This window comes from Mixophyes fleayi, chromosome 3, assembly GCF_038048845.1.
Source record: "Mixophyes fleayi isolate aMixFle1 chromosome 3, aMixFle1.hap1, whole genome shotgun sequence".
NCBI lineage: Eukaryota > Metazoa > Chordata > Amphibia > Anura > Limnodynastidae > Mixophyes > Mixophyes fleayi.
Window position 1 is genome coordinate 76,092,090 of NC_134404.1, and position 12,242 is coordinate 76,104,331.

The following is a 12,242-nucleotide window of genomic DNA, read 5'->3' on the forward strand; positions in this document are numbered from 1 at the left end:
CTTCTAGCAGTGCTTTTTTTGTCATAGTACTCACCGGAACTGAGTTCCGGCACGTTTATTCAACGGATTTTCCAAATTGTAAAATTAACTTTTGAACATTTGATGTTTAGACCACGTGGACTAGAATCGCCCTGTCAGTGGCAAAATCATTAAAACGGTGCATGCGGGCTGCTTGTGTGTCAAGTTCAATGCATGCGTACTTCGTTCGGGCTGGTTGTGATGACACTGCTCGGCTTGTGGCGCTGCTCAGCTTGTGATTGGTCGTGTGTTCGTGCGCTGAGAGCTTACTGCGGGCGGTGACCGTTATGTTTCGTTACACAACTGACGTGTGTGGGTGTGTGTACTGTGAGTGACTATGTGATGTGAGTTCCGGCACCTTTTTTCTCACAAAAAAAGCACTGTCTTCTAGTAAATGCTATTTAATAGCATGGAAAATTTCCCAAGATCAACTTTGTGTAGTTGACACTGTAATTCATAAACGCTTTCTGTCACTAGACATAATTTTACATTGTGGCAAAGAAGTAACAAGTTCCAATGAGTAACGATTTGTATTTTGTGAGACCAGTCAATATGGAATATAAAGTATTTGTGACTTTTATATCAGAATTTCACATACTCCTGTTATCTTACTAATAGTGCAGTATTGTTCATGTTATGTGGAATACTCAGGGGGAACTCAGGAATATCAGAGAATGATATAAAGATGATCCTGACTACTGCCTCTGAGTCCTTGGTGGGAACCTGGAGATCAGGTAGTAAGACAGCTTTGTATTTCACAGGAAATATACCTGTTGTTGTTTTTTAATATCCAAGCAGTTTCGATGGGGGACAGGATAGGACGCCCCTATAAGAATGGAAACACAAAGTCAAATCGCCTCAAGGCTTTGATCACTCAGGAGACCCTGCTCAAGTAAAGGTCACAACCTCGATTTGGGTTTTCAAGTGTTTTCATGTGTGGGGAAACTCAGGAGAGACTTGTAAGTGACAAAAATAATCAAAGAGAGACCAGACAGATGGTGAGTTATTCACTACTGTGCAGTCATTCAGCTGTTTAACATATAATTAATAGCATATTGCATATTATCTGTTTATACTTATGGTTTGTTGTAAAACCAAATATGTTACCATTAGTGGCAGAGATGAAATGATGCTTAAGATTTGTGCATTCCTCCGATCTCTCCTATCCAGACACATTTGACTAGGGTTAGTGCATTTTAAATTCCAGCGGAAAAGAGCAACATATAGAGCAATCAAAAGAATTAGCAAAACTGAGCCCACAATTGTGAAACTAATTGTGGGGCAATGTGAGACCGGAGCGGATTGCACTTTCTAAATATATTTATATACTTTTTATATATTGCAAGTGCTGGCTTTTTAGCCTACCTTTGTTGGTGATTCTATATTATTGTGAAACCTCCGTACACTGATGTTTATTTAATAATAAAAAGGGCAATTTTTGGCGTAACCCCCCCCCCCCCTCCCCCATAGTATCCAATCAGTAGTTAGTGTTGATGGATCTGCAGCAATATATGTGGTTGCTATGTATTAGTGCACATTTGTACATTGTTAGTTAATAACCTGCAGAGTCAAAGCTGCTACATGTAATCTGCAACATCTTTTCTCACCTAATTGGAATGCTGAAAGAGAGTACAATTTCGTCCATGTGAAACAGAACAACACCTTTGCAGGATGAGTGTACACAATTTTACACACCATCGTGTTCACTAAAATACACTATGCCTGTTTATTTTTGTTTTATTCCAGGGAGGGGGTGGGGGTTATTACGCACTTAATATAGAGTGTTCCTAAATGTAAAAAGAGAAAGTAAAGACTTGTTGAAGTGTCTATTCTATGCATGATATAAGTGAGCACATTATAGTCTTCTACTTTTATTCCTTATTTCTTCACAACAATATGCACTATTTTGTCTTTTTCATTCTTTTTCCCCATAGGAATTGGGAACCCACAACGCAGTTGAATCACATGGAAAGTTTCACAACACAGGGGACAGAATTATCACACTCCATCTGCTCTGTTGAGGAAAATCTTTAGTTTTTCCTCACTTATATTTTTTCACTTTACTGCTTACTGCCCTCACTCACATCAGTGACCCCCCCCCCCACACTGCCCCTAAACTTACCTTTCAGCCACTTCCAGCCACACTGTCTTCTTTGCTCACATGGGACAGCACGCCACATGGTGCGCATCCCATGTGATGAGCTCTTCCCTGCACCGTCCTGCCCCACCAATGGAGGGGGTGGGGCTCACAGGCATCGGGGCCCGTCGGGGAATACCCCGGCACCCAGGTGGGCCAGTCCAACGCTGCTGACACCTGATTGCAGTGAGATGTCATTTAGGTGTAGAATATATGTGTGTATATATATATATATATATATATATATATTGTATATATGTGTGTGTGTGTATATATATATATATATATATATATATACACACATACGCACGTATGTATACATATATATACTTTGTTTGTTATATCACTGTCGTATTACTGGGCTGGTTACCGCTACAATGGCACAATGAGCATCAGGTCTGCAAAAGCAGCAACCACCACCAGGCTATGCTTTAGCAACCTGCAGCATCACAATGTGACCCCATGCTCAATGTTCCTCTGCTTTAGCAGTACTCAGAACAGGCAATTACACAGGCGCAGGTTACTTATTTGCGGGCAGTCAGGTTTTTTTGTTTTCATCTTTTTCGTAACTAGTAAGATACGTGCTGATGACCATCATTATTAGGGATGTGCACCGGCGACTTTTGAGGTCTCGTGTTTTGTGTTTTGGATCCGGATTTTCATTATTTTTGGGGTTCGGATTTGTCTCGCAAAACACTTGACGAAAGGTCTCGGTTCGGATTTAAGGTTTTGGATTCGGATTTAATTTTTTACTTTTTTTTTATTTTTTAAAAACTTGGGAATAATGGGGAAATAACTATGCCCTTAGAAGCACAGAGCACAGGACACAGCACCACTGGACTGAACAGGACACGGCACATGACCCAGCAGCACTACGGAACTCAGCAGGACAGAGCACAGGACACAGCACCACTGGACTGATACTGCAGAATGTGTGAACTTTGTAATATTGCAGTACCACTGGACTTTTACTGCTGAATGTGTGAACTTGGTAATATTGCAGTACCAATGGGCTTATACTGCAGGATTGGTTGTGCAAATTTTGTGGTAATTAAAAAAAATTAAATTAGTTTTTGGTATTTTTTTAAATAACTTTTTTTTATTTTTTTAAACACAGGGGAATATTGGGGAAATAACTATGCCCTTAGAAGCACAGAGCACAGGACACAGCACCACTGGACTGAACAGGACACAGCACAGGACCCAGCAGCACCACTGACCTCAGAAGGACAGAGCACAGCACACAGCACCACTGGACTGATACTGCAGAACACAGCACAGCACAGAACTAAACAGCACAGCACAGAACTAAACAGCACAGCACGAGATCTACCAGGACAGAGGACCACCTAACACACCCTCCCTCTACCCTGATCAATGCCCGAGTGAAGATGGCGGCGACTAGCGGGGAATTTATAGGATCCGAGTATCGCGAGATCCGACAACGGGATTATGAGTCAGAGCCTCAGTTTCAGATTTGAATTTGGCGCCAATACCCGGATCTGTCTCGGATCCGACTCGGATCGGCAACGTTCGGGTGGGCTCGGATTTCAGAAATCCGAGTGCGCTCATCTCTAATCATTATCAGGACGTATCTTTACCATAGGGTTTCAGGAGACACGGACGTAGATGTGGCCTACACTAAATGTGCTACATTTACTTCTGGGCTGACTGAACGCAGCCAACCAAACCCGCCCACGAGGGCAGTGCCTGTATCCGAAACAAAAACCTGACTCCTCGAAGGGAGGAGGACTCTTCAGCTACATAAAATAATGTGCGGCCACCAGGTGTAGGCCCACGACTAAAAATGCTTTCTAGCTGACAAGTTCACCGTTTATTCCACCCCGTGTTGGGATCAAAGCACCAGCACAACAGTACACCGCGGTCTGATACACTGTAAACCAACCTTGTCTGTCTAGCTAATGAACCCAATGTACCCCTGAAAAAACAATGGTTCCCAGACCTGATCAGCTGGCATTCATTGATACGGTCGATGTGTGTTGGCACCCAAAACACACGTCAACAGAACCTCATCAACCTGCATGGGGCAGATACTTACAACTCAACCGGCAAAAGAGAGAGAGCAACAGCCACACAGGAGAATTTATAATACGAATTTATAATGTGGGCTGCCATGTAAAACTCCCAAAGTGTCCTACCATAGGAATATCCTAGCTAACCTGGCATGTTCACAGGGAAAGGAGCCATTTATAGTTTGAACGCAAACCATAACTTTTAATCTCCCTCGGACTGAGATATCCCTCACTTATGAAACTAAGCTGATTTTTGCAGCAAGCAGACAGACGTCCAGCTTGAAATAAGACCCATTATGTTTTGATCAAAGGTTTGCTTTGAAATACCTGCATCAGGGGTTACAAAGGTTTAATAAACAGAGAATTAGAACAAACAAGGTACTCTAAAGCTTTTTAGAGGGTTTCTTTTGTGCTAAAACGGAATTAGGTCCTCAAATCTCCCTTAGCAGCAACAGCAATTATCCCCTGAAGTTGCTATTATAGTAATAACAGAAATCTGCAAGTCATAGTAAATTGTAACAGTAAAATTTAGAATTTACACTTCTGTTGGTCTGACTCCGAGAACCAGGAGCCACTGGGTAGCCCTGGAGTTAGAGGGCCTGGTGGGTCTCTAATTCTGAGTGACAAGGGCAGGTGCTAAGCATCCAGGATGAACGTGAGTGACATTATGATAATCTTACACCAATTATCATGAACTAATGCTCTCATTTTGCAGAGACACTCAATTAAACTGATGGAGGCAGATATTTGTGTTTATGAGCGCTCCTTGACAATGAGTGTGGTTTGAAGTAAATGACACATTAGAGGATTGCTGAATTCCAGAGACACACAGTGGTTTAACCATTTCACTGTCAGGGAATCCTGCAAATCATTTTGTTGTAGACTTATGTAGCAGCAAGCTAGTAACACATAGTTTCCACAAGGCAGGTAAGGTGGGGATAGGGGATGGGGGTTACAGGTGGAAGAGATGTTGGGTGTAGTTCCCCTTTTAATTTTCAAAAAATGTTCAGATTCTCATTTTTATTTTCACATTTAAGTTTTTCTTTGAGCATTTCCAGACTCCCTTAGGCTAAGCATGTTATGGTAAATTGTGTGTAATAATGGATTCATTTGTTTAACTTCCTTGTTCTCTAATAAGTCTGCATTATTTATATACTGAAAAGGACCTAAAATGGTTGTATACCCCAGACAGTAATTTATCACAATCAGATATGGAAACATTCGGGAAGAGGCATTTTCAGGCGAAGACACCAGCAAGTGACTGGATATGATGGAGTGAGATGGACAAGTCGCAGCCACGTTGTGGCCTTCTCCGTCCCACAATCCCAGTCCTTTCCAATGTTTCTCCAACAAATCAGGTCATAAGGAATTATAGGGTATATAACCCATTAAAAGTTAATTAATTCAATTTAGTTTCACTGTTTATTGTATTTATAATAATTGCACTAAAGGAAAATACTAGTTATGTGGATTTACGATTATAGCTTCCTTGACTGATGTCTAGAAAATGTTCTCTCAAACACCACTGGGAGTATTCCATTACAGAATATGATGTACAATTGCAAATATTATGTTCCATGTCTAATTTATTTATCTGTTCCTTCACTGTAAAAGTACTGTTTGAAACCCCCTATTTCCAGTAAAAATATATCAACCCCCTCTCCAACTAGTTGTACTGTGGGATCCCTTATTGTTCTGCTGAAGTCCACAAAGTTCCTCTTGTCACAATATCCTGAACTCTCAGCCGGGAGAATGTTGAAAGTGAGTGGGATTGGTACTGTGCATCATAGTTGCCTACTCCCCTGGAATTTCCAGAAGGATCACTAAATGCGGGTAACCCTCCTAGATTCCCGGAAGAATAGGCAACCTCCCGGACGTGATGGAGGCAATTTTGCGTCATAAAACCCCACCCCCTGCTATGAAATGCTGTGCATTTTGACATTTCCCAGGAGAGGGCGGAGCTACGGTGACGCAATTCCGTCACCGCAGACCCTCTTACCCCCTGTCACATGACTTCTCTTCCAGGATCTCCTGGAGGAGAAGTTTTAAAAGTAGGCAAGTATGCTGTGTATTAGGTCAGAGCTGATTAGCAGGACATGCTTTACAATGGCTTGTACAAACAGTTGAGATGTGATACAAAATAATTTTGTAAGTCTTATTATCATTATCCTTGAGTTCTAAAGGTAACATGTTACATAATGATGTAGATTGAGGGTATCACGATACAAATATATAACATACAATGACATGACACAGGAGGTAACGATGGTCCTACAGCAATTAATATATAGGAAATGACATTGAAAGTTAGGCAAGATGGTACAGTCCACCTTATTCTACAACCTGCTGAAATATTTCTGTCACATTTATTTCCATTTCAATAAATCATTATTTTACTCTTTATACCCGCTGATTGCTATTTAAACACTAGACTGTTCCATTTTTATACTTGCTATTATTTCTCTGATTGCTAATTTGTTTAGAATATTGTTACCATTTGCAAAACAATCAACCCTAATCCTCCCTGACAGGACTAATGGGATGCTATATACCTGTAAGAAGCAACATGAAAGCATGGGGATCAGGTAGGAATGATTTTAGGCATTCACGGGTATACTGATTGCCTGGGTGATTTTGTAGGATTACTCAAGATTAGTGTTCAGGACAACAACAGATTCAGATGATCATGTTTTGGGGATGGTGGGTGAGGTTTAAGGTGTCTCGTCTGGAAGGAATGTGTAAAGTGGGGGGAATCAAAGTGGGAATACATTAGTGCTGAGCAGCTCCAAGGATATCCACATTATGGGCTAAAACTTTACCAGCATTACAAAGGATTTAAATGGGTGTGAGGTGTGTCTACCTGCTGAGGATTTAGGCAGCACAGAATGAGGAGCAGCAATTGTTTATACATTAGCAATTGTAGAGAAAGAGTGTAGCCAGGAGGAGAAGTGTGTTCTGTGTGATGGATGTTGACAAAGCAGTTTTCTTTTTAGTTCGCTAAAACATTCCCTTGACCCCATCTATGGAGAGTGAAACGTGAGTCAGTATGTTGCAGATGCTACTGTCAGGGAAATGCTTGAAGAGCTCCCATTTTAATGCGGATTAGAGCACTTATTAGCTAGTAAACCTAATGCATCTACTATTTTCAAAACAATGTCTCACGTCTCCCTTTCTGGTGGTAACACACACTGGAAGTCATCTACTAACAGTAAAATGAATGAGGTGCACAAAATCAACTTATTTCCTAAGCAATCTGCCCCAGTATTTTGTATGACGCAGGGCAAAATAAAAGTATACGACAAATACATTTCCATGCATATCTTAGGACATAATGCACCTCTGTAATGACTGCCTGTTTTTCTCATAAAATACTACTTGTTTCACCTTGTTTTTACTATTGTCAGGGATCGCCAATAGCATTTAAAGGGTTAACATGGTCATGCAGGGCCTGATTCATTAAGGATCTTAAATGAAGAGGATTCTTATTTCAGTCTCCTGGACAAAACCATGTTACAATGCAAGGGGTGCAAATGAGTGTTCTGTTTTGCACATAAGTTAAATACTGACTGTTTTTCTTGTAGCACGCAAATACTTGATAGCTTATTTGTACATTGAAATTTAAAGTTGATATTTGTGTGCTACATGAAAAAACAGTCAGTATTTAACTTATGTGCAAAACAGAATACTAATTTGCACCCCTTGCATTGTAACATGGTTTTGTCCAGGATACTGAAATAAGAATCCTCTTCATTTAAGATCCTTAATGAATCAGGCCCACAATCTTCTTCATAAAAAAACTTTGTTCAGAGCAAGAAGGCCAGCATTAATTACAATTTTAGATTTAATATACAAAAAGTACAATGCTTACAGGTTATAAAAACAATTAAGATGACATGACATACATAAGCAAAACATGTACAATAAAGGGATAAAATTCAGAGTATAACTTACATACAAGTAGTATAATCTGCACCAAGGGAAATTGTCTTGAAGAATAGACAACTCAACAATGCTGATTGACTTCCCAAAAGACTGTAAGGGGACATCTGGGCATCCTTCATTTCATGTGTAAAAATATAAACTTTTTATAATGTTATTCAAAAGTGTACTACCCATATAAAGCCAAACGACCTTAAACTCATTTGCATGTTCAGTAGGCAAGCGCTTACCTTTAAGTTGTGAATCTCTTCAGCCAATAGAATGTCTTTGGGAGTGGTCATTTTTTGTCCATATATTCCTCCCGCAATGCATGCTGAATCGCACAAACCTCTGGGTATAGACGTGCATCAGGCTGAGTGGCTATATCTTCATTAATTTACTATCTATTGTGAACTGTTTTTTGGTTGCTATTGTAGACTTGTTCAGTTTCTCAGTATAACTTTCTCTTTCCTACATTTCTCGTTTCTCACTTTTACTTTTTTTTCATCCTACTCGTTTTCCCCTCACATCTCAATCACTCCCCCCTCTCTCTATCTTTTTTCATCTCTCTGAATTTCCCTTCATCTTTTTCTTCCCTAAATTTCTCTTTCCGCCTTCTATCTTTCTATTGCTGGCCATTTCCCGCCCAAGACACCAGGCCTCCCCTCCCTCCAGATACATGGACCGTTTCCAGTCCCCCCCTTCCCCTCCAGCTTCACTCCTCCAGGTGCTCCGGTTTCCTCCCACACTTCAAAAACATACTATTAGGTTAATTGACTGCTATCAAATTGACCCTAGTCTCTCTCTGTCTGAGTGTGTGTGTTAGGAAATTTAGACTGTAAGTTCCAATGGGGCAGGGACTGATGTGAGTGAGTTCTCTGTATAGCACTGTGGAATTAATGGCTCCCCGTGCCCGGCCTGCTTGGTGGACAATTATACTGGCGATATTTCCTAGCATATAGGTGAAATGACATTGGGTCCCATGTCAATAAGGGATCTGAATACAGCGAACCTCCTCCATTTCTCAGTGTCTGAACAGGAGATTGCATTGCAAGTTTCTGCCCTCCATATCATTCCAAATATTATTATTATCATTTATTTCTATAGCGCCACTAATTCCGCAGCACTGTACAGAAAACTCACTCATATCAGTCCCTGCCCCATTAGGGCTTATAGTCTAAATTCCCTAGCAGTCAGACACAGACAGGCACACAGACTAGGGTCAATTTGTTAGCGGCCAATTAACCTACCAGTATGTTTTTGGAGTGTGGGACGAAACCGGAGAACCCGGAGGAAACCCACGCAAACATGGGTAGAACATACAAACTCCTCACAGATGCCATGGTCGTGGATTAAACTCACGACCCCAGTAATGTGAGACAGAAGTGCTAACCACTTAGCCACCGTGCCACTGTCCCAAATAACACCCCCTCTGCGCATTATGTCATGTCCTACCTCATGTTTCCCAGTTATTGCAGTCCCTCTAGTTAATGCTAACCCCCCATCACTTACCATACCCCCCAACACAACTTTTTCCCGCAACCCTGTTTGAGTGCCCCCCGTTGCTTACCTCTCCTTTACCATATACCAGGTAATAGTGATCGGCACCCCCAGGAATACTTGAGGTATGTATCACCCAAACTTTTCTCTCAGCCAACTGGTGTGTCTCCCTTCAGTGCAGGTGACCCCCATGATTATCACAGAGTTGTCGACTGGCATCACATGGTAACCCCCCCCCCTTCCTTATGGGCCAGCTCACTCTGTGACACGTAGACAATGATATCGCTGATGCCCTATCGCAATTTCAATGGCCACGATTTATCCACAGACCAAGCTCATAGACATTCCATGTCCTTCTTCTGTTTGGCAGATTTTCAGGAATAGAAGGTCTCATGAAAAAATCCTTGGCCTGGCAGCTGTGGCTCGGTTTCTTGAAGTCGCTGGGCTGGTGCGAAGGATGATATGCTAGTCAGGATGATATGCTAGCTTTTTTATGGTTCTGATATCAGGAAGGGATTACTAAAATGTCCATGGCATCGCTGTTAGAATGCATATCATTCATGGCACGCTTGCACGGTTCCTGTGATTGGACCAAGGGGTTTATAATATCTAAGGCCCTGAAAGGGTGGGCAAAACAATAACCGATCGTGGATGATGTTAGATGGCTCGTTGACTCCAATCTGCTAAAACAGTTGATAGACGATCTTATAGCTGTAACTGAGTTTGAATATGAAGCCTTTTTGCTAGATTTTTTGGAGCATTTAGAGTTAGCGGGCTAGTGGCCCCTTCGAAAAGAGACAATGCTTTAGTGGCTAGCCCATGATGCTTGCACATAACATGTTGTCTTGTGAAATCCTTAGGTCCAAGACCGACCAACTGGGCAGAGGACAATGGCTATTTATATCAGCTCATGAGGACACAAATATATGTGCTGTTGCTTTATGTTCCAGATTCTAAGGGGTTCGGCCCATGAAGCTGAACCCTGGTTGATTCACATTGATGGGTCATCTTTGACCAAATTTCAGTTTCATTCCTTTCTTAAGAGTGCTCTCAAGCATTGGTTTAGACCCAGCCCTTTATGGTACCCACTCTTTCTGGATTGAAGTGGCTACTGCAGCTGCTGAGAGGGCTCTTCCATCTCTGCAAATAAGACCATCGGCATATGGAAATCTGATGCTTATAAAGCTTATATCAGACCCAAGCTATGCTAGACATGATGTATGCCCATCCCATTTTGGTAACTCAGAGCTTTGCTGCTCATTGCTTTTAGTGGGGCCATGAAGGGATTTTGTCCTATTTTTACCTGGATACAGGCCTGATTAATGGTGAGCCTCTGGGATTTTATGGGTTATTACCTTCATATGGGTTACCGCCTCTCCCACCCCTTACAGCTACATTGATTGTAGTGCTTACCAGGCCAGGCGCTCCCATTAGGCAAGGTTAGGCACTTGCCTAGGGCGCCGGGCTCTGGAGGGCGCCTGGAGAATGAAAATTACTTTAAAACTGTGCGGCGACCACTGACCATACCTGTCACGGCTGCCGCACAGCATTCAGATGCACGGGGGAGGGGGGAAGAGGCTATTGCTCACCACAGCCGCCTCTCTGCTCCATCTCCTCCCCTCCACTCACTAGTGTCAGTGAGTGGAGGGGAGGAGACGGAGCAGAGAGGCTGCGGAGGTGAGGTAAGGAAAGACGGGGTGAGGGGAGAGGAGGGAGAAGGGCGCCGATTGTTGCGGGGGGGGGGCTGGGGCGCCGATTTTGTAAAAATGCCTAGGGCGCCATGGAGGCTAGCACCAGCCCTGGTGCTTACAGTTGTCCCAGGTGCGTGGTTGAGATCAAGGTTATCTTATTGAGTACATTTATTTGGTTTTAGGTTCGTCTGCTCGGAGATTACAAATCTGTATGGTTGGTCACTCCTACGTGTTCTGGATGTCCACAACACTGTCTTGCGGTAAGCAAACCTGAGTTTTCTTAGTCTGTAGACATATGGTTAGGTCGGAGAGGACTCAGGTGGGAATCACTCATACCTTTGCTAAAAGGGGAAGAGGAACATCATGGTAAACTATCCCCAGAACTGTGTGGAGGGCACCTATATCACCCTCTATTATGAAGACCCTCCTGTCTAATGTTAATAGGCTGGTGGGTAAGACTGTCCAGAATTTAAGTGTACTTGTCATTGTTCACCCTTTAATTTCGGTTGATAAGGTCCAGCTTTATAGACCTGATGGGATTCACCTTAGTGATGAGTGGATTTAAGAGGTAAAACGAAGGAGAGGGAGAAGATTATTTTTTGCCTTGACAAAGACTCCAAGCAGAGTAGAAACCCGGTGGAAAGTTGATTCGTACGGACCCCTAGCTTTAGTTGGACACGTGGAATGGAGAAGGGACAGCACTTCCATCTCGTCATTCTTCATCTCTATCTAAGAGCTGTTTTAGCCTGGATTTCTGGTAAGGAGCATCCACCCTGACTATAAGGTTTTTAAGGTTAGGTTGCTGGCTATAGCAGTGTGCTGGGGGTATTTGTCTGTGATATTAAAATGATAATACACTAGAAAGCTTTTCTTTTCCTTTATGATCATTGGTGAGAGTGGGCATCAACATTATTCCTCTGCGATCATCATCAAGAACAAGTGATA